The sequence below is a fragment of the Gorilla gorilla genome, chromosome 13 (genome assembly GCF_029281585.2).
Source record: "Gorilla gorilla gorilla isolate KB3781 chromosome 13, NHGRI_mGorGor1-v2.1_pri, whole genome shotgun sequence".
NCBI lineage: Eukaryota > Metazoa > Chordata > Mammalia > Primates > Hominidae > Gorilla > Gorilla gorilla.
The window spans coordinates 50,930,369-50,952,589 of NC_073237.2; the positions used below are offsets into that span (position 1 = coordinate 50,930,369).

General features: G+C 38.5%; 1 long non-coding RNA gene across 3 annotated transcripts in view; it reads right to left on the bottom strand.

Annotated features, from left to right (window-relative positions):
* Positions 1-20,201: 20,201 nt before the first annotated feature.
* Positions 20,202-22,221, bottom strand: part of LOC109028251 (uncharacterized) — a 58,105-nt gene continuing 56,085 nt past the window's right edge. For all 3 annotated transcript variants that reach the window (XR_010130200.1, XR_002007269.3, XR_008668264.2), the window contains 2 exons: positions 20,889-20,963; positions 20,202-20,330 (listed from right to left, as the gene is read on the bottom strand). This is a non-coding gene — a long non-coding RNA (uncharacterized lncRNA). The remainder of the gene's footprint in view (positions 20,331-20,888; positions 20,964-22,221) is intronic.

The following is a 22,221-nucleotide window of genomic DNA, read 5'->3' on the forward strand; positions in this document are numbered from 1 at the left end:
TCACAAACTATTCTAACAGACAGGTATCCAATATCAAATGCCAGGAGGCTAAAGCAATGTCATTGCAGATATTTCACTGGGCTTCTAACCTGGAGAGAAAAAGGCATCCTGCCAGTGGTCAAGACTTAGACCAAACAGGCCATAATTCACCCTGCCCCTTAACTTGTGACCTTTTCTCTTTTCTCAGGGCTATTTTCTAAAGATGATATGCTTTGTACATAATCCTGACTAGAAAAAGGGAGCATTTTTTTTTTTTTTTTTGGCTTCGGGAGGGGCGGTATATCTGTCTTACCTTCATTCGAACAGTTTCCCTCACCCCTACCATACACACACACTGGTTTTTGATTTCACGTTCTCTTCTGAATGTTTCAACATCCATAACATGTTGTAATCATTTTACTTTACGATCTATTCGTATCAAAATGAATCAGCATTTTCTGAATAAATATTTTTGGTAAAGGATAGATTTTGGATATTGGACTATCTGAGGGCTACTTCCTCAGAGAACTTGGGCTAAACCAAGATGCAGTCTAGTGTCCCCACATTCAAATCTTGGCTCTCTCGTTTATTTGATACATGACCTTGGACAAGTTATAAACCATCACTGCCTCAGTTTCCATTATCTATAAAATGGGTATCATAATGATACCTGCCTCACGGGATTATTATGAAGATTAAATAACACTGTAGATAATGTAGAACAATGTTTGGCAAATAGTAGTAATTCATGAAATGTTCAGCTATTATTGTGCTACTAGAACTTAGTTGAAAGTCCTCTACAAATTGAAACAAGGAAAAAGAGATACAAATGTAACACTTTTAATTTGGTTTCCCTTCTCTTAACTCTCATTCTAATAATATTTGACTTTCGGATGAGCTAAGCAAATAGCTCCTGACTATTGAGAAGCAAAATGATTAAGTTTCCTCCTTATGTCAATGACATGTTTCTGTTGCTATGCAGTAGAAGTAACCTTACTAGACACAACTAGGTCTGCTATCTACTCATTAGTAGAAAAAATAGCTTAAGATCAACTATACTAAAACCAAAATGATCAGCTTTAATGATATTCTTTGACATGTAACTGGCTTTTATTCAAAACATTTTATATGGAGTCAAATCATTCAATTACCCAAAAGCATGGTTTTTAATCAGCTAAGCATAGAGGCCTCACAAATACTTACACTGATTAAAATTTGACATGGGCATATGTATCATTAATTTGTTTTTCTTTGGAAGTAGCTAGTAATATGCTGATTTTGAGTTTTTAATATCTAAAATGTATTATAATAACTTGGTATGGCACATAGCTATCCTTTCAGTTTCTACCCCTTCATGAAAATGTTGGGTCTCCTCTAAATCTTCCTTTGAAGTGGAGTGAGCATCCATTTTGGTTGTTTTCAGATTAGGCTCATTAGTTTACCTCCTCTATGCCCCTCCCCAGCTATCTGTAAAATCATAAGCATCTCCTCCCAATTGTCACCATAGAATATTCTTTGGTCAGAGATCACAACCTTGCATTTTGTGCAAGTACACTTGAAAGAAATAATATTCATCTAAAAGTTCTAAATATTATTCTTAGGTCTAGCCAGATTATCAGAATTATGTTCCAGAATTGCTTTTTCACTCTAATGCCAGCAGACTACACTAAGAAAGGGAGGTTTTTAATTATGGTCTTTGGAAGCAGTAACACTATTTTTGTATTGGTGAGAATCTTGTCTATTATATCCATCATATCCATGAAAAGGCCACAAAAAGACAAACAAACAAATACACTTCTAGTTGTGGTGTAATTATGTCCTCTGTATCTCCTATGAGGTCACCAACTCATTGTGGCCAAGTTAATCATTTAAGGTCAGTCAAAACTGAGGATTTTTGGCTCCAAGTAAGGGTTCTAAATAAAAATCCTTCCTTGTTAATGCCATTTTTTCTGTCAATCCCAATCTAATTTATCTAAAACATTTCATAAAACCCAACTGCCTTACAAGTACCATCTAATGGGTTTCCTGTTTGGTTTCTTTGACTTATCACAAGTGCTGATAGCTTCTTGTGTACATTAACTAATAGGCCTCTTTCAAAGTATACTGACATTCAGCTTAGTGTTAAATGGTTTTTAATGAACTCTATACCATCCCCCTCTATCCTGAGCTTCTGCAAATGAAGCCCATTTAAAAAAAAATAATCTGGAGAACTAATGGTACTTTGCATTCCAATGAATATGAACCAAGTCTGGACCCTAACTGGGTAACTTCAAACCAATTACTATCATGAAGACAAAAGAAAACATTCTCATGGTTTTTTTTTTTTTTTTTTAACTTCTTAGCCAGATATTTGGCAACCCACAGATATAGAGAGGCTTCATGTCAAAGTATTTATTCCAAATGATGTGAAAAGTTTAAGAGATATTGGAGAAATTAGAAATCTTATTTACTTGGAGTGCTGTGTAAATTTTACTAAGGATTTTGGGAATCACAATTGCATGTTACCAGCTCAAAGTTTCTCAATGAATGCTTCAGTTCTCCCATTCACATTTTCTGCTGCACCTCAGAGAAAATATCTCTGAAGCTAAACCAAGTGAAGTAAGAGGATAGCAATTATTTGGTCAAGATGGTGAGTATGAAGTTTATACTGTACCGTAGGCAATTGTGACAGATGAGTGATTCATGTTTTGTCTTAGGCGTTGTGCATATGCATGTTTTTCTTCCTTTTTTCCTTGAAAATTTGGATGGGTGAATATTGAGTTTCTTTTCTAGCTCTTCATAGTCAACCCAAAGCACCTGATACCTGGTGGTCTTCTGCTCCTCTCAGTCACTTGCTTTCTCAGGCAGCACTGAGCTGCAGCACCCAGGCAGGTGGGATCAAGACCATCAAGAACAAAGATTTTTATCTCCTCTCTCAGTTCCGTAGTAACGCCTTCCTTTTTGCTGCTTTTCCTTGATCTCAAAAACATTTTCCAGTTCATGGCATGCCTGCCTCTAGGAGGGGGAAAAAGTGGATAAAAATAATGCACTACATACAGTATCTTTAGAGAAAATCACATAAATATTTTATACACTGTACAGTAAATAATGTATATGTTTAGAAAGGCAATGTAAATATTTTATAGACTGCAGAGTAACTGTTCAGGTTGAAATGAAATCACTGTGTTTGGAGAAATGTAGTATGCCCTAAATTGTACCAAACAATTTTACCATAGCTTAGTACAGTACAGTTCATAAATCACTGCATTCTCTGCATTGACTGGGAGTTCAAGAATCCCAGCTCCAAGTGGGCTCCTCCCTTCATTCCCTACTGCTTTCAAAGACCCCCACTCCCACCTCCCTACTCAAGGCCCTCCTTTGAACTATGGCAGTGATCAATACATGTTCTTGAGAAATTGAACCAGGGCATGTGAATGAACTCACCCAGATCACCTACTTTTCATGGCGTGGGTGGTAAGAAAACTGGTCAGGAATGGACAAAGAAAACACCTAATGAATTCCATATGTAACCTGAGTTTCTGCATATTTTTTCAGGTGCTAAGGACATATCATTTTGGTTTCCTGAAATCCACTCCTTGTGAGTCTTTTTTTTTTTTTGAGACAGAGTCTCACTCTGTCACCTAGGCTGGAGTGCAGTGGCGCGATCTTGGCTCACTGCAACCTCCGCCTCCCCAGTTCAAGCAATTCTCCTGCCTCAGCCTCCCGAGTAGCTGGGACTATAGGTGCATGCCGACACACCAGGCTAATTTTTTGTATTTCAGTAGAGACGGGGTTTCACCGTGTTGCCCAGGCTGGTCTTGAACTCCTGAGCTCAGGCAATCCATCCGCCCCTTGGCCTCCCAAAGTGCTAGGATTACAGGCATGAGCCAGTGCGCCCAGCCTCCTTGTGAGTCTTGATTGGCTAGTTCAGGGTTCAGATATGCATTGGTGCCACTGAAATGCTTAAATATTGTAATATTCACCTGATTGTGTGAAAAACACATGGGTGTGTTATGAAAAGCAGATAATACAAATATCAAAATATTCAGAGGAAGGTCAAAACTGTGTCAAGCAGCTCTTTTTTCCAGCTAATTGAAACGATTAAAATCAGAAAAAAAAATGTGATAATCTAAGTATAATGAAAATGTTTCTGCCATTATAATGTCTTTGAGAGAAAAAAACTCTAAACCTCTAACAGAAACAAAAACAAATAGATCAGCAAAAAAGAGACCAATAGATTTAAATATTATATTTAGAGGCCTTGGATTATTAGTCAGTTTAGTTATTAAGAAACAAAGGAGACCTAAAATGACAGAACACAGAAATAACCCGGAAGATGAAGGGAAAGCAGATAACTTAGAAGCCATAGCAGATTAAAGCTGTTACACGGTATTAAAAGACTCACACTGAAAGGCCATAATGGGGAGGGGCTAAAAGCAAGGACAGTTAAATGTCCCTAAAGACAGTAATTTGAGCATAAGATCACCTGGGAGCTTGTTTAAAATGTAAATTCTGCCGGGCGGGGTGGCTCATGCCTGTAATCCCAGCACTTTGGGAGGCCAAGGCAGGCGGATCACCTGAGGTTGGGAGTTCAAGACCAGCCTGACCAACAAGGAGAAACCCCATCTCTACTAAAAATACAAAAATTAGCCGGGCATGATGGCATATGCCTGTAATCCCAGCTACTCGGGAGGCGGAGACAGGAGAATCGCTTGAACCTGGGAGGCGGAGGTTACAGTGAGCCGAGATCGCACCGTCGCACTCCAGCCTGGGCAACAAGAGCGAAACTCCGTCTCAAAAAAAAAAAAAAAAAAAAGTAAATTCCTGTGCTGCACTCCTGGGATTCTAATTCATGAAGTGTTTGATTTTTATGCAAATAGAATGTGAGCCAGACTTTGAGAAGCTTTTGATTATCCTAGCAAAATGTGAGGGCAAAGAAGAATAGGTGGAGAGGGAGGAAGTTCTGTGAGCATAGAAAGGGGCCGGCTAAGCATTACACCCCATGCTATATGTCAACTATTGCAAATATATGGCACTGAAAACTACCATCACTGTATGCAATGAACATCATGCTTCTTTTTAAAAAGGTTAAATTGAATTCAGTATTAGCAAGCAAAAAACAGCAAGGTGGGAGGAGTTACATTCAAAATGGATACTCCTCTGAGACAGGGTACAGGGTACAATAAAGCTCATCTTTCTTCCTTTTTTTTTTTGTAGAGACAGGATTTTGCCATGTTGCCCAGGCTAGTCTCGAACTCCTGGGCTCAAGCAATCAGCTCACCTTGACCTCCCAAAGTAAGCCGCCATGCCTGGCTCATCTTTCTTTAGAAACAAGTTGTTTGGGTTTTTCTCCTTTTTTTTATTTTTGTATTTTTTATTTTTAGAGACAGTCTCGCTTTATTGCCCAGGCTGGAGTACTGTGGCACAATCATAGCTCACTGCAGCCTTGAACTCCTGAGCTTAAGTGATCCTCCTGCCTCAGCCTCCCAAGTAGCAGGACTACATGGACCACTACACCCAGCTAATTATTTTTTTTAGTTTTGTAGAGATGGGATCTTGCTACATTGCCCAGTTTGGTCTCAAACTCCTGGCCTCAAGCAGTCCTCCTTCCTCCTTGGCTTTGTTTTTTTAAATAGTTTATGCTTTACCAACTGATATGGTTTGGTTGTGTCCTCACCCAAATCTCATCTTGAATTGCAGCTCCCATAATTCCCATGTGTCATGGGAGGGACTCGCTGGGAGATAATTGAATCATGGGGGCACTTTCCTCCATACTACTCTTGTGGTAGTGAATAAGTCTCACAAGACCTAATGGTTTGATAAGGGGTTTCCCCTTTTACTTGATTCTCATTCTCTCTCTTTGCCTGCCACCACGTAAGACATGCCTTTTACCTTCTGCCATGATCATGAGACCTCCCCAGCCACAAGAAAATGTGAGTCCATTAAACCTCTTTTCTTTATAAATTACGCAGTCTCAGGTATGTTTTTATAAGCAGCATGAAAACAGACTCATTCCCCAACAATAATGGATGGCTCCATTGTTCATTAAACTTCTCTTTCGACTCTGAATACAAAAGGACTTTGGAAACAAAGAAAAGACAATTTGTTTTCTTTAGTGGTGTAGACACACTGCAGCTAGATATATTGACAATGTGAGTAATGAAAAACAAAACCACAGAAGAAAAAGTATGTCAATTAGGGTGCTCTGGTTATCAATTACTGTGTAACAAATTACCCCCAAGTTAGTGACTTAAAAGCACAATCATCTGATTGCATCTCACATTTGTGTGTGTCAAAAATGTGGCTTGGGCTCAGCTAGATGATTCTTTTGCTCCACATGGTATAAATGTAGGTTACCTGAGGTATCAGCTGGTGGGTGGGCTGGTCTAGTGAGTCCAAAATGGCTTCATTCTCATATCTGGCTTCTTGGAAGAAGGGGCTAGGAGCCTGAATTTAGCTAGTTTTGTCATCTGGAGCATCTAAACATAGCCTTGGGGCTCCCAGAAACAGAAAATCAAAGCTGCTTGTTTCTTAAGGTCTGAGACTAGAACCTGGTACAATGTCATTTCTTACTCTATTCGTAAAAGCAGTCATAACGCCTGCCCAGACTCAAGTGGAGACATAGACCCCACTTCTTCAGGAGAAGACTGTCAATGAATTTGCACCCTGAGATCTTAAGTCTATCACACAGTGTTGCAGAAAGGCATGTAAATATTTCTTTCCTTGCCAACACATCAAAGGTGGTTGAACGTGTAACCATTATTTCCCCATCCTTATTGCCCATGCCACAAAGAGGAAAAAACCTTCAAAGAAAAGTTAAATTTACAAAATCAGGATGCATTTGTTTACTTTCTTTCCTTACTTATATTGTATAAAATAAAGCAAAGATTCCAAATTTTGTTTGGTATAGTGACCAACCAGTGCTGTGTAACAAATTACCAATAATTAGTTTTGAAATGTATTACCAGTAATGTGTTGCTATTAGTAACTAAAAAAGATTTTTTAAACAATTCGCTTATTTTTTATATTGGAGTTGGGTTCACCGTCACTGTTACTCACATGTTGAGTTACATGTAGTTTCCTAGAAATCTCCCCACAGCATGGAGTAAGCCTATGGGAATGTTCCAAGCAGGTGGTAATCACCAGGCAAGAATGATAGTCAAGAAAAAAAATTCCTTGAAGGTGTAACTTTTCAGCTGAGAGCTAAAAGATGAGTAGGAGTTAACTGTGCTAAGAGTTATGAGTGTTTCAGGCAGTGGGAATATGTGTAAAGAGTGAAACAAGTTTGCCTTAATCAAATGGCATGAGAGAAGATCAAGACCCAGGAGAGCTATATCAAGTCAGGCAGTGACTTGGAGCCACTTAGAATCATTAAGGCGGAGACTGAATATGCAAAAAAGAAAGCAAACAAACAAACATAAAAACAAGAAATCAAGCTTAGAGTTCTTCACAACAATCTTCTCCAACTCAGTCTTAGTCTTGCAAATAATTTACAGGAGTGGTAGGCTTAGTCTAATCTTTCATGTCTCCTATGTACCTTTTAGAGATATACATGACCATTGAAAAACAGCAAATAAGCAGGGAATGAATCAAGAAAAGACAAGATCAAGAGTCCCTTCAACAAAATAATAAGCTGGTTTTTAGTTACTTTTAATATTTCTAATGAATTTCATCACAAAATTTGAAAAAATTCTGGAATATCTCATTTGATTACATTGTTCCTTACTTTACAGAAGATGAAACTGAGGAGCAAAGAAGTTAAATGGCTGCCGGTGCCCCACGGCCAGTTAGGAGCAGAGGGTGGGAGAGGCTCATCATTGAGTAATATATCTAGATCATCACAACCCATCATACATGACTAGATGAGGGGATGAGGTTCCTATCTTTCATTTATAGACCGATAAGAAATGGAATCGCCTTCTATTAGAAATCATCACAGATTGGGTTCCCCAGGAATCAGCTTCTGAGACAGAGGTGAGCATTTATCAGAGAGTGTTTGTAGAATTGACACCTGCATGGGGAAAGGGAGAGAAGCAGGATGGCAGAGAGGAGTGGGCTGAGCTGCAGTCACAAGGCCTCAACCAACCCTGCAGGGAAGTTGAAGGCTGGGATAGCCCTTCAGGAGTGGCCACAGAGCAGGCCTTTATAGCCCTGCATCAACCTATCATTGTGTTTGGGCTGCTCCAGGAAACGAGCAAGTGGCTGTCTTCAGAAGAGACAGTTCAGAGCACTGGCAACGAAACGTTTCCAGCAGCTGGGGCTTAAATTTTTCACACATGTCTAGGAGGATCTGGACAGCACAGCACAGCACAAAGTCCACAGCAGAAGTACCACCACTTCTCACCACCTCCACCACAATCACCTCTGCCTGGCCAACATCCGGTCTTTCCTGGACGATTGCAATAGCAGCCCCCTGGACAGTCTCCTTCCTTCAGGCTTTGCCATGGACAGAGTTTGCCTCAAAACACAAATGAGACTGTATCACTCCTTCACTGAAAAACCTCCAGTGAATTTGCATCTCACACACAGCAAAACCCAAATCTTTTACCACAGTCTATAAAACCCTATTTGACTTGGCCTCCTCATTCTTATTTTATTTTCATTTAAAAATACAAGGTACATATTTTAAGTGTACAGTTTGATGGGTTTTGACAAATGCGCATACCCATGTAACCACCCCAATTAAGATATCAAAAAATTTCCTTCACTACAAAAAGCGCTCTTGTATATTTTTGCAGTTGCCTGTCCTTCCATCCACCCTCAATTTTACAGAGGTAACCACTGCATTCTTATTTGAAAGTTCTTGCCTCGGCTTAAAACAACAATAAATAGAGTTGGATAAGGATGTCTCATTTTTCTAGGAACAAAATAAACAATTTACCTCTCTCATTGAATCAGCTAGAAGAAGGCAGAGAGGACAAGGCACTAATATTCAGAACCACTTCCTTCCAAAAAGAATGCATGGTAAACTTCTATCACCCCTAAAGCCAGTATTTTACCTAAGGTGGTGTTGCAGTCATACTTAGCATTTTGCAGTGGTTACCAAAATCTCCACTCTCTTTTCCTGTGGTGCGCATATATGCTTACACTTGTGCACAATAAGCAGCTCCTGCTTTGAGTTTGCTTTGCTCTTAGGAAGGAAAATGTAAAACAATCAAATGTATTCTTTTAATGGCAATCACACTGCTACAAGTAAACAAAATGGATGCCACCACCCTTAATTTAAACAATAAGAATCACTTTAGAATGCATGACATTCATGCCAGTGCAAAAACTTGTGGCTTTAAGTAGGTGCAGATGTTTAATGGGGTTTGCTGTCGTTCTTACTGGTAATCTCTCAGCATGTACCAAAATACATTATTTCATAAGATTGATTTTGGCAAAGAAATTTCTCTTTAGCTTTTGGTATTTCCATGAGGTGAGTTACAACTTAAAACTAAGTGAGAAATTTTAAATACTTCAACCTTATTCCTCTGGACGTTTCTCCACTATAGCCAATTGTGTTAAAACAGCTTTGATTGCAACCAACAGTATGCATTTGTCAACCTTGATGGCATTCACCAAAGATCTCCAAAGTAGCTTGGATAATCTGGGGGGTAGAACAACGAAGCGGAGGATGATAGAACTGTTGGTGGTGGTTCTGGGTGCTGGAGCACCATGTTAGGTGAGTCACTGAGGTTGGACTGAGATAGAATAGGGGAGGGGTTTGAGTCCTGGACTGTTTATGAATTGGAAAGCAGTAGTTGATTATTCCTGGCAGGCAGCATCTGAAGTCACTCCCTTCAGATCTGCTGAGATGACTGTTCCATTTTGATGGCCCCTTTCATGGAGAATTCTGGAAAGTTAAGTAACATCCTATTATTTATAGGCAAAGTTGTACCAATTCCTCAGAGTAAATAAACCATGTATAACTATGTAAAGGCAAAGTTACATAAACGATGAAACTCATTATGTTTGAATATTCAAACAGTTCCCCACCAATACACAGTTCAAACTAGCCCCTGATAAAAACACGATTGGGAAGGGTGGCATGTTTGCAACACTCAAGCTTACTAATGCTCTCCTTAAACCATCACTCGGGAAAGAGGTATATAGTCAATTTCTTCCTAGGAACGTACTAAGACTCAGAGTATTTCTCAGTATTGTCCAAGGGCATGGTCCTGAGAACAATGCCCTAAACTAATCAAGATGCTTATATTTAAATACAGTTATTATGCAAGTTGACTCCACAACCATTACTGTAGCTCCTTAGAAGTGAGACTGTCAAATTTATATTTAACTATAGAATGTTCACTTAGAGTTTGGGTATGAGTGTCAGGAGAGCAAACTAAAAAACAAACCCTACAGATTTAAAATGGTTGTGTTAAATTTTGTCTAGTTTTATTTCATAAAGATCAGATCATAAAATAGTACTTACATTTTTAGCATTAGGAAGTTTCACAATTTCCACATTATAAAGTACAGAAGGAAAATATAAGATATTATGTAGCTATATAGTTCCTGCAATATAGAGAATCATTTAGCTTTTGCTGCAGAGCCAGCCCAAAACTTAGCCATTTAGCCACTTTGTTAGTTGACAGTACTGCTGGGTGGGTCTTTCTCTGGTTCAGGCCAGGCTTCTGATCTCATCTGGGTTCACTCACATGTCTGCAGTCATTTGGCGGGTCATCTGGTGCTGGCTGGTGTCAGATGACCTCATTCACAGGTCTGGAGGCTGTGTGCAATATTCAGCTGGGGCAATGCGAGTATCTTGGCTATCTGATTCTGATCTTCCAATAATTAGCCCAGGCCTATTCATATGGTGGCACTGGCAACTGTTCCAAGACCCAGTATGCAAACAGACTTTAAGTCTCATTTTCAAGTTCCAATGGCCAAAAAAATTATGGTTAAGCCCAGAGTGAGTGTTAAGTGGGGACCCCAAAAGGTCATGGATACAGAAAAAAGTAAAAAATTGACAACTATTATTTCACTAATCTATCACATATAAAAAAGGTGAATTCAATTTTAATAAAATATGGAGAAGCATGGAATTGAAAGATTGAACCATTAGTTCGAAGATACTAATGATAGACTTGTCTCCTAAGAGTGCGGCTTCTTTGAACAATGCCATGGTTTTTTCTCGTATAGTCCTGCTTTGTTAGGGGTTCCGTCCTTCCCTATTCTAAGCTGTTTCTTTCCATGTGGGAAGACCTTGACTAGGATGATCCAGTGAGCAGTCCCTTACTCACTGCTCCTCAGGAGAAAAGGAATGAAAAGTTCAAGAAAGAATATATTGGGTAGTACTTCTCTTACTCATGGAGGTGAATCTGACTGAAGACAACACATGTTCTTGGTCATAAATAAAAGTGGAGACCAGCCTGCATGACTGAGTAGGTAAGTTTGTTTAATTATGCAATTTAATATTATGAAGATCTGTCCATAGACAGAAGCATCCTCCAATATCAGCTTTATAGATAATGAAGATGATATTTTTATCTTCCATCTGCCTTAATCTTTTGTCTTTTTTCTCATTTGGGTCACAGCTTGGGCCCTTTCAAATTTTAAGACTGGTTGTGGGACATATAAAATTAATCCTGCCTGGCTCAGTAAAGTCAGTAATATATGGAACGCAACTTAAAAACATACTTGCTACCTTCCAGATTCTTGAATGTAGTGTCTCATATGTCCACTGCCTTAGAATCATCCAAAGCATTTGTTAACAATTCAGATTTCTGGGCCCCACCAATGACCTACTGAATTTCTAATTTCCAGAAAATTGAACATCTTTAACAAGTCCCAAGGAGGTTATTTATTTTAACTTTCTTCTTAATTATATAACAAATAAAAATACATTATTTTCAAAGTATCACTGCCCTCTTCTTCAGATACCCATATATTGCATTTTCTACCTAGTCTGCTATCCAAGGTAAACACTATTTTTACTTCAACATGGATCCTTGCAGATCTTTTTCTTAGATTTGCATACAGTATGTGTACTTCAGAGATTATTATTTTACATGTGTTTCTACGTGTTACCTCAATGAGAATGTAAATGAATTATTATCAATCAACAACATATTTCATGGATCTTTCCATTACACAGTACATTATATCTATCATTATATATTACACATTACATAAGCATTATATGTATATATACATTATGCAACATACATACTATACATTATGCATAAGTCGAGCTTCTTAATGAAACATAGTATTCCAGATTATGAGTGAACATTTTTAATAATCCCCTACTGATTGACACATTATTTTCAATTGTTTGCTATTTTAAACAATGTTGCAATGAATACTTACACGTAGGACTCATTATGCGCATATGTATTACCCTGTTCTCAAGCTGCTATGAAGAAATCCCTGAGACTAGGTAATTTATAAAAGAAAGAGGTTTAATTGACTCACAATTCTGCATTGCTGTGGGGGGGCCTCAGGAAACTTACAGTCATGGCGGAAGGCAAAGGAGAAGCAGGTACCTTCTTCACCAGGCAGCAGGATGAAGTGAGTACAAGCAGGGGAAATGCCAGATGCTTATAAAACCATCAGATGCCATGAGAACTCACTCTCTATCACAAGAACAACATGGGGGAAACCACCCCCATGATCCAATTACCTCCACCTGGTCCCACCCCTGACACATGGGGAAATGAGGATTTCAATTCGAGGTGAGATTTCGGTGGGGCCACAGAGCCAAACCATATTACCATATAAAGCATTTCTCTAGGTAGTTAATAAGCAGTGGAATTGCTGGGCTGCTGGGCTGTTGCATGTTTTAAATGTTTGCTGTTGGTTGTTGTGGTGGTGGGTTTTTTTGGTTTTGTTTTGTTTTTGTTTGATTTGGTTTGTTTTTTTGAGATAGGGTCTCACTCTGTCACTCAGGCTTGAGTGCAGTGGCACCATCTTGGCTCACTGCAGCCTCCACCTCCCAGGCTTAAGGGATCCTCCCACTTCAGCCTCCCAAGTAGCTGGGACTACAGGCACTTGCTACCACGCCTAGCTAATTTTTGTATTTTCTGTAGAGATGGGGTTTCACTATGTTGCCCAGGCTGGTCTAGAACTCCTGGGCTCAAGTGATCCATCCACCTTGGCCTCCCAAAGTACTGAGACTATAGATGTGAGCCATTGCCTTAAATATTAATGCATACTGCCAAACTGCTTTGTGAAGTAAGTGTACTAATTTATACTTCCCAGTAATTTACTGAAATACTCACTTTCAGGACCGGGCACAGTGGCTCATGCCTGTAATCCCAGCACTTTGGGAGGCCGAGGCAGGCAGATCATGAGGTCAGGAGACCGAGACCATCCTGGCTAACAGGGTAAAACCCTGTCTCTACTAAAAATACAAAAAAAAAAAAAAAAAAAATACTCACTTTCCCCAATTTACATTATCAAACTTGAAAAATGTTTCATTTTCATTTTAGTTTGCATTTCCCTTATTTATTATAAAGTTGAGTATCTTTTTATAAATTCATTGCAATTTATGTTTCCTCCTTTGTGAATTTTCTGTTTATTATCTTTACCCATTTTTATTTTGGGCTATTTGTCTTTTGTTTCTACCTCTTTCCACCTTTTAAATACACATTTTTTTATGGAATAATTTTACATTTACAAAAAAGTTGCAGTGTTAGTGCAGACAATTTCTATGTCCCCCTTGGTCAGTTTCCCCCACTGTTAACATCTTACATCACCATGGTACATGTGTCAAAACTAAGGAATCAACACTGGCACATTACTTTAAGCTCCAGGTGTTAGGCGGAATTCACCAGTTTTTCACTAGCATAGTTTATTTATTCCAGGACCCCATCAGAATACCACACTGGATTTGGTCACCATGTCTCCTTAGTCTTCTCTGGTCCATGACAGTTTCTCAGTCTTTTCCCACTTTTTATGCCCTTGGCAGTTTGAGAAGTATTGGTTAGGAATGTTGTGAATGTCCCTATTTTTTCTCATGATTGGATTGGTGTTATGTGTTTCACAGAGGTAACATGCCCCCCTTTTCACATCATATCGGAGGGGTCATGATATCAACACGACTTATGACTATTCATGTTAAACTTGATCACCTACCAAGGTAGTATTTGGCAGGTTTTTCCACCGTAAAGTTACTTTCTCCTTTTTCCATATTATTTTCTTTTGAAGCAAGTCACTCAAGGTGAGGGGAGGAAGGTGGGAGTGGGACTGGCAGTGGCCAAGCTCCACTTTCTAGATGGATACTGTCTACTAAAGTATTTGAAATTCTTCTGCAAAAAGACTTGTTTCTTCTGTCCTATTTATTTGTCAAATCATTTCTCTATATCAGTATGGGCTTGTGTATATTTATTTTATACTTTAAGCTATAATCCTGTACTATGTTATTTATTTGATTGCTCAAATTATTCTAGCTTTGGCTATTGTAAGTTCTTTCGGGTGGGTTTCTCTGTCCCTTAGACATGCCATCATTGTTTTTGTTTGTTTGTTTGTTTGTTTTTTGAGCATTTCCTTACTTTGAGATACTACCAGATGCCCTGGGCTCAATTTGTATTTTCCTTTTTTTGCTTTTATGTTTGATGAAATTTTATATATTTTAGCTAATTTTTTGAGTATGGTATAGATATTTGCAAGTGTTCTCTCAGTTTCTTGGCTTGTCATGTAGTTTTGATATTATCAAAATTATGCATATTTTTCTTAAATTTTTTTGTTTCTTTTTTACTTTTGATCATAGAAACATGTTTATGTTTTCTTCTAATACACATAATCTTGCTTTTACTTTTACATTTTCTAATCTATCTAGAATTTATTTTTGCAAATGCTATGATGTAAACGTACAGCTTTATCTTTTTCCCACATGGATAGACAATTACCCTTACATCATTCCCCGTTGTTTTAAAATGTCAGTGGTAAGACTTTCTTTTCTGCTCCATTAATCTATTTGTCTTGTCTATTCCCTTACCAATACCACACAGTTTCAGTTACTAGAGCTTTAAAAGACGTCTTTATTTTTGTGTGAGCATGAGTTTTCTTATTTACACTAGCTTCTAAGAAACCCAGTAGTCTAATTATTGTTGACATTTTGAACCAGATAATTTATAGTGGGGGCTGTCCTGTACATTCTAGGATGTTTAGCAGCATCCCTGTCCCCTAATCACTAGATGCCAGTATCTCCCACCCTCCTGACAACCAAAAATATCTCCAGTCATTGCCAAATGTTTTCTAGGGGGCAAAGTTGCTGCTGGTTGAGAACCACTGGCTCAATATAATGAACAAATTACAGTGTATGTGGAATGATAGACTCCTACAAATCCTACTGTATTTGATTTTCTGTTCCAGCATTAATTTGCTTAGGATAATGGCCTCCAGCTGCATCTATATTGTGCTGAAAGACATGATTTTGTTCTTTTTTATGACTGCATAGTATTCCATAGTGTGTATGTACTACATTTTCTTTATCCAATCCACCATTGTTGGGCATCTGGGTTGATTTCATGTCTTTGCTCTTCTGAATAGTGCTGCAATGAATATATGAATGCATGTGTCTTTTTGGCAGAATGATTTATTTTCTTTTGGATATAAACCCATTAACAGAATTGCTAGGTAAAATGGTAGTCACTCATAAGTGTGAGCTAGATATTGGATACTCATGGACATAAAGATGGCAACAATAGATACTGGACACTCCTAAAGGGGGGTAGGGAGAATGGGGAGCAAGAGTTGGAAAACTAACTGTTGGGTACTATGCTCACTACCTGGGTGACAGGAACAATCATACCCTGAACCTCAGCATCAAGCAATATACCCGTGTAACAAACCTGCATGTATAACCCCTAAATCTAAAATAAAAGTTGAAATTACTTTAAAAATATCTTGGTGAAGGAAGGGAGAATTTAATTTGTATTTTAGTTTGAACCTGACTTTTGTGCTTTCATAGCTTTTCTATATTCACCTGGGCTATCACACCATACACAAAAAGATAAAATTACCAAAAAAATCCTACTGTAGCTTCTGATGGGTGTAGAAATTCCGGTACCTGAAAGAATTGACCTCTCTGCCCCCCGACTTAGGCTTAGATATATGTCTTATTTGGCCAAAGAAATGGGAACAAACATGATATGTGTTTGCATTTAGCATTAAAAGCCAGTTTTCACATATCCTTGTTCTTCTTCCTCCCCTGCTGTGGAAACGTTGGAAGCATGTGTAAAAATGCCCAAGTATCCTCCAGTGATCTGGTTGAGCTGAGCCCCTACCAAGCCAAGTTGACAGTGTAGTAGAAACTACAAAATAAACTTAATATTTTATGCCAATGGAATTTTTGAATTTTTGTTATCATGCATCTTTTGGTCTATCTTGATTCATATATTTAAGTTTACACAATAAGAGAAATATAGTGCTGCCTCTGCACACTAGCTTAATTAGAAAATTATTTATTTCCTCTCTGTGTCTTCTGTTCCCTGATGCCTCGGTGCTAAGAGAAAATGTGAGCACAAAAGCTATCTAGGCAAATGAGGTTGGCAGAAACTTTTGTTTTTTTGTTAGTGCTTCCAGGTGCCAATTAAGGAATTGGGAACCAAAAGCTCTGGTGATGGTGAGACAAGGTTCCATTTGGATCTCCATGAGAGGCAAAAAACACACAGTTGCTGGTTTCACTTCTGTAAAGATGCTGTCTATAACAGAATATCCTTATAGAGGTACTTTATACCCACAAAATTCCTGAAAATAACAAAGCAGTGGAAAAGGAAAACAGACTAAGGCCTTCACAATTTTAAAGGAAAAAAACCCCAGAGAGCTGCATTTCAACAAAATTCAGTGTAAATTGGGCATGCTTTTACCAGTATTTGTTTTAATTAGTACTTCTAAAATCATTCTGTGATTTAGTCATAAGATTGATCAAATCTGAGGTCTTCCTTAATTGCCATTATTCTCAAAGTCTAGGAAATAAATAATGTTCAACAAAACTGTCCAATGACCTTTTCGGGACATTTTTCGGTAGAGGTGTACAGTATTTCACCATGTTCTTGGCACAGCCCTTCCTCCTCTAGTCATCAAAGGCATGTGTAATGTTCTGTACTTTCTGCAAATTGTTCCCAATGCCAGTGAGACAAATTCTAAGGAACACTCTGTGGAGAGTTTGGATTATTCAAAGAGTCTCCAGCTCTCCACACACCCTTTGGAGCCAATTCCCTGGAACGGAAACTATCTCCCTAATTTTCTAAATTGGTAGGTGTGCACCATTACTCACCAAGGATATTTATTGCCTAAGAAAGAGAGAACAAATGGAATTGTCTCATGCCAGGTGTAACTCCAGCAGGTGTACAGCTTTCCTGACTGGCTACATCAACCTATTTCCCTTTAGTTCTTTGCCACCCATTTCCCAGAGATTCCTTATTTATGCCACAACCATTAGCAACACAGCTCCAGGGAGCCCTACTAGGCAATGTCATTCTCACTTTAAGTGCTTTCAGTAAATAGGTGAACTCAGTTCTACAGCAGAAGGGTCAATGGGTCAAGGAAAAGTCCAGCTGCTTGAATGTCAGCATTGGCACTTCTTATCACCAATGTCGAATAGGTCCTTCGTGTATCAAAACACTGACAGTGTTTATACCCAGGAGCAAGACAATGTCTTTGAATTTGTTCCATGAACACGGGCAGCAAAAATGATTTTAATAATTGGAAAAAGTCTCTCCAGACTCACCCCACATAAGAGTGTCTGGCACATTAGTTGGTTCTCAATAAGCTTGAAGTGAAAATGCTCAGAGCACACCAGTGCACCATCATCTTTAATTGCCAAAACAGAGACCTAATGGTTTTACAAAAGTATCTGCACTGAGTACATGACCAGTCAAAGTTCTACTAACATATGCTTTTCTGGAGGGTGTCAATACCATTGTTTAAAATAACCCTTCTGTTGCTCTTCCAGATAACAGCATGGAATGTCTTCAAAAGGAAGTGTAGAAATGTGACTCTGCATACTTTTATTACAGTAATTATGATAATAGCAAATTTATGGTGTGTTTAGTATGTGCCAAACACTGTATCCTAAACGCTTTCCTGGATTAACAACTGTAGGCTTCATGAAAGCACAACATAGCATAGTATCCCCAATGCTGGAGGCACATACAGTGCTTCATATTTGGAAGTGTTTTCTAAGTACTTGTTGAATGAATGAATGAATGATTACAGCATTTCGTTTAATTCTCATAGTGTCACTGATGGGCTGATGAGGAAACTAAGTTCAAAAGTCACACATTTCTAGTAGATGGTGAAGTAGGATTTGAACTCAGATTGTCCATTCATAAAGCCTGTGCCCTTGACCCCTATGGTGTTCATTTACTCTTTCAATTTTAACCCGTAGAATAACAGGAAAATTCAGAGATGGCAAGTTTCACAAAGACTCACTGTATCCTAGCTCCCCACAACACTGCCCCTCATTCCACTAATTACAGAGGGGCCAGTACAAGTCTAGTTCTCCTGCCCATTCAGGAAAGAAACGTAAGTGCAGGGTAAATAAAGAGTGTCATGTCTGGGGAACTAGGATGTGGGAGATTAGAAAATTATAGACACCTTATGCAACATCGATGAGATTTTCTTTCTGTATCACACCAATTATACAGGTCCTTCAGTTCACATAAAGAGCTCATGTAATCACTGACACGTACAAGTGACCTCTTCTTGGAAGATGACAAAGATTTCATTTTACAGGGTTTTTTAGATAATTACCACAGGTGAAAACTTCTGCATTCCTTTTTCATTATGTCTTTGGCACTTCTGGGAATAGGAAAGGCACTGAGTTGCTTACATACCTGACCAGTGTCGTGCAATTCTGAGCCAGCCAGCGTAGCTACTCTTGGGTTAAGCAGTGGAAAAGAATGCCTTCATTGTCAAGCGAGAAGGAAAGCCTACAGCTGCCCTGCTGAAAGGTAAATAGGAAGGGAGATTCTCTTCACATAAAAACCAATTCTAATGCACCCTACATTCCTTGGACCGTCACATCAAACCACACGTGGCATGAAAAAGTGCAGATTTCAATTTAGGTAATGTACACGCCGTTGAAGGTTAGCAGAGGACCATGACCAGGCCAATCCATCTTCAGTAGATTAATGTCTGGGTTAGGCAGGTATGTCATAAAACACGGCCAATGCAGGGAGATGCTCAGGGATGGCCTCCTTCTTCCCTAATGCATTGTGATGCTTGCCTGTAAGAGAGCTTTGGTACTTGTAGGGCTATTGCTTTTAAATGTTCCTTCTGACCCAGATAATGTCAAAATGTCTGAATGCATGTGATCCTCTTTTTCCAAAAGAGCATCTCTAATGTAATGCAAATGCACATTGTAGGGGAAATTCCAGCTGAGAAAATGAGGCCTTATATTTCTAAAACCATATACATGTCAATAGCCCATTATTCTCCTGTTTTAAATGTAATCACAGCCCAGCTTTGAAGGAATTCCTGAAATAATAAAATACATTGAGTAGCAGCATTGGCTCTTGCAGTTATTTTATGCCTGCTCTTCCTCCCTTCTGTCCCTCCTTAGCCCCAAAAAGCAAGTAGAGGTTGTAGAGAAGGGAGAGGAGGAGAGATAAAAGTGAAAATCAGATCCCTTGTCTTGAATGTATTATCAGAACACTATGTGCAAAGAAAACATGCAGCATTACAACATCAGTACCTCTAAACCATTTTTATAAATGTATCATGCATGGTCCAATTTTGCATGACAAATTATTTCCAGGCAATTAAGAATACTTACAATTGTTTTCTTTAGTAAGAACTTTCTTCTATTCCCAATTTTGTTTAAAGCTAATGTTTCCTGTAAAGCAATCATTTTGAAAGAACTCTTCAAAATCACTTTCTCTCATAGTCGTGTGGGCTGTCTTGCCTCCTCTTGATACATTTAACATGTGTATAGTACAACCTTTATTGCCAGACTAGTGAATTTAAAGGGCTCATTATTTCATTCAATTCCACTTCTGACACTCCACTTCTCTGCCCTTTATTTCTACCTCTTATCCTCTCTTTTTCTCAGGAATTGTCTAAAAAATACTTCTTATGGTTAAAGGTAATGTTAATATATTTTATAGCTGGGAGTTGCATAGTGATCTTCTTAAGATTTTTCTCCCTTTGGAAGGTAATTGAGACCATGCCTCTTTTAATAAGCAAAATTAAGATGTCCCAACTTCCTGGAACACAGGCGTGAAACTTTCCAAAGAGATTTTAAACATAGCAAATGAAAACATTTTAGATAACTAAATCAAATGTTATTCAGCACATTCTACACTTTTGCCGGAATTTTGATCCTCAAAATATCAGACTGACATGACGTTCTTGAACTCACTTGTTCCTTTATTTCTGAGTTGGGTTAATTTTTACAAGAGGAAGATTGCTCTGTTTAAAATTCTTCCTACAATTTCCTGCAAGAAAACAAAACAAAACAAAACAAAACAAAACAAAAACCTTTGGGTAATCATTGTGGTTCTTTGGTCCAAAGGACCTCAAATCTTCCTAATAATATTCTTTAAGTCTCTGAGTTCCATGATAAAGCACTATGTCATTCCCTGGAAGGATGCATTTATTCAGCTTATCTTTAGGATTGCTTTTTGCTACATGCATCAAAATATTCAACCAAGTTGCATAAAATCTAAAACATTTATTATTTTCAGAACAAGAAGGCCAGAGGAGGTGATTGCTGGGTTGTTCTTGGGACTCGATATCAATAAGGGCCCATCTCTTCCCAAACTTCTCCTCTGCATGTCTCCAGTGGGGTGTTGAGATCTCTCCTGATGGTCTCAAAATCACTGCCAAAGTACTAATCATCAAAGCTTCCTGAAACCACATTCCCAATTGGAGTAGGGGTGGGAAGTAATGGCAGAAAAAAAGGCTTTCTTCATACTTCTGCTCATACCCCACTGACCAGAACTGGCTCTTCTATCCACGCCCACACCAATAACTAGTGGAGGAAAACAGGTTACCTGTGATTTACTTATGACAATCAGGAATCACCTCCTGGGACTGAGCAAGTTGCCACGTAACGAAACTGGAGTTTCCTCAAATAAAGAAGAAAGGTGTAATAATGACAAACAGACACACACTAGTGTTTTTCCTACTAAGGTAAAAAAGAAATAAAGTGCTTCCTTATTAGTCCTTTTGTCTACTTCCAGTTAGCCATTTTGATTCTTACAAGGAAGCTTATTGCCCTTCCAGGTAAATATGTAGAATTTTAATCAGATTGAAAACACCACAGAAAGTAGTCTAGCTATCAGGTATTTCAATCCGCAGTCAGAATCAACTTTGTGCTCCACTGGAAAAAGTATATATATATATAATTTTTGCAATGAGGAAGGCACTAGTTTGTTTTCTCTGGACAAGCCTGGCATTATAAAATACAAATTGCTTTGGAAAGCAAGTTTTTATGTTGGTTGTACAGAACTTTATAGGTTTCAATAGAAATTATCAAAAATTATAGTTGGTTTTCTAGCCAGCCCCCCAAAGTCTGTACCTCCCAGGAGGACCCTGGAGTGTACTGCTGACTGCACCTCTGTACTTACTTCTTAATTGCTTCCTGAACAATAGTCACAAGTTAAGCAGCTGTAAGTCTTGGGTCACCTGTATAAGTACTTGGAATTTACCCCCAATCTCTGGTGTTATGCCAAACAATTTGTGTCCTAAAGCAATCAAATCAATCCTTTGCTATAATAGAAACTTGTTTCTTTGATGTCTCAATGAGCTCATCCTTAAATATTTGAAAGCGAGGCAGTGCCCTTCCTCAATTGTCACTTGGCACAGAGCCATGTGGATTTGCTGCTTCTGATCGTGTAATCCACATAATCAAAAGTTTTTCCACCTCGAGAGGCAGCCCATTCCATTTTAATATTCCATGTTGATTGCATCAGTTGAGGAACAATCGATGCCATGTGGCATCCCTTGCTTCCATAGCAGCCATTAGGTGATCAAAAATATGAATTGTATTTAATTCTTTTGGGTCTGTCTTATTTAAATTGTTTCAGAAATAACAACTGGAAGGTTGAAGGATATTTACAAGTTTCTTTTTTTTAAAAAAGGAGATCATTTTAAAATCTTGATTGTTTAATGTGATGATATGAGAATCATTTAGAAGCATTTGGTTACCAGTAATACACACCTGAAAACCAGTGGTCCCGACATATTAGGGGGTTATTTCTCTCTATCATAAAACAGGCCTGAAGATAGCCCAGGATTAGTATCACAGGCATTCAATGCATGTGATAGTTTTCTTTTCCCTGCTTCTGCTTCAATAACACCAATTCTGAACCCTGACACATGGTT